General features: G+C 40.5%; 1 pseudogene across 1 annotated transcript; it reads left to right on the forward strand.

Annotated features, from left to right (window-relative positions):
• Window positions 1–798: 798 nt before the first annotated feature.
• LOC309799098 (cytochrome c-like) lies at window positions 799–1113 on the forward strand (annotated as a pseudogene). Its single transcript has one exon. The product of its transcript is annotated as a cytochrome c-like (transcript).
• Window positions 1114–1510: the final 397 nt, after the last annotated feature.

Genomic DNA, 1510 nt, shown 5'->3' on the forward strand with positions numbered 1-1510 from the left:
AACTTTCAGCAAGTCTTTAACAATTAACTGAGCATCTACTATGTGGCAGGCACTGTGCTGGGCCCTGGGATACAATGATGAGCAAATTAGACATGTTTCCTATCTTCATGGTGACTGGTCTAACATGAGTCATGATATCACAAATAAATAAAAAGTTGTTACTGTAGTAAATTATATAGGGAGAAAGGGTCTATGATACCAATTCATAGAGGAATTTGACCAAGCTCAGGAAATCAAGGAAGGCTTCCCCAAGGAAGAGACAATGGAGCTAAGGTCTGAAGATTGAGTAGAAGGTACCTAGGCAGAAAGTGAAATGTGTTTCTGGTAGGGGTGACAGCACATGCAGAGGCCCTGAGGTGGGAAGGACTACATCAATATGAAGTCCTGAAAGAAGGCCAGTGTATTTGGGGAGGACATAAGGCATGGGAGAGTGTTGGGAACTGATGTTGAAGAGGGCAGGGCCTGGCCAGGATGGAGTTGGGCCTTTATTCTAAGAATTGTGGGAGTTGTTCCTGCTAAGACTGGTCCAAAACACTAAGACCACTCTCCAGCTCCCTCTTCTTTTCTCAGAAGGAAATGGGAGCTGGCAGAGAACTGTGTTCATCACCTATTGTCTTCCTCATTTAGCCAGCTCTGTGGGGCATTCCCATGTAGTTGTTTCTTTTAAATAGTTTTATTGACATATAAGTTATAATAAAATCCACCCATTTTAAGAGTATGATTCAGTGATTTTTAGTAAACTTCAAGAGTTGTGGAGAAAGTGGACATCCAACTTGTATTGGAACTTTCGTATCACATATGACAAAGAACAATTTCAAAGTGGGTGATGTGGAGAAGGGCAAGATGATTTTTCAGCAGTGTGTCCAGTGCCCTACTGTGGAAAAGGGAGGCAAGCACAAGACGGGACCAAACCTCCATGCTCTATTTGGGCGAAAGATAGTTCAGGACCCTGGATTCTCTTACGCAGATGTCATCAAGAACGAAGACATCACTGGGGAGTATTTGGAGAATCCTAAGTAGTACATCCCTGGAACAAAAGTAATCTTCACTGGCATTAAGGAGGCAGAAAGCGTAGACTTAGTAACTTCTCTCAAAAAAGCTACTAATGAGTAATAGGTGGCTACTGCCCTATTTATTACAACACAGAAATGTCTATGACCTTTTTATGCATACCGTATCTAAACTGATCTCATATACCAGAATTCAGATGATGAATGGCTGATAGAGTATTTCTGTTGGACAGTCCTGATTTAAATAGAATTGGCCTGTGGCTAAACGATGATCAGCTTTTTGAATTTTGATAGTAATTCTGGTTCAGCAAGGGCTGTCACTGTTTTCCCCTTCTAAAGATACGATTGAATTTGATTAGTAATGTTCAACTTTTCACAGAGATGGTGAATGCCATCTCAAAACCTATAGGAGTTTGGTTTTATAGGTAGATCTATACAACAGGTTATATTAATATATTTAAGTACTGAGGAGATTCCTTTATTGTTTCATAAAACAGAGC

This window comes from Mesoplodon mirus, assembly GCF_964341445.2.
Source record: "Mesoplodon mirus genome assembly, chromosome: 3".
Taxonomy (NCBI): Eukaryota; Metazoa; Chordata; class Mammalia; order Artiodactyla; family Ziphiidae; genus Mesoplodon; species Mesoplodon mirus.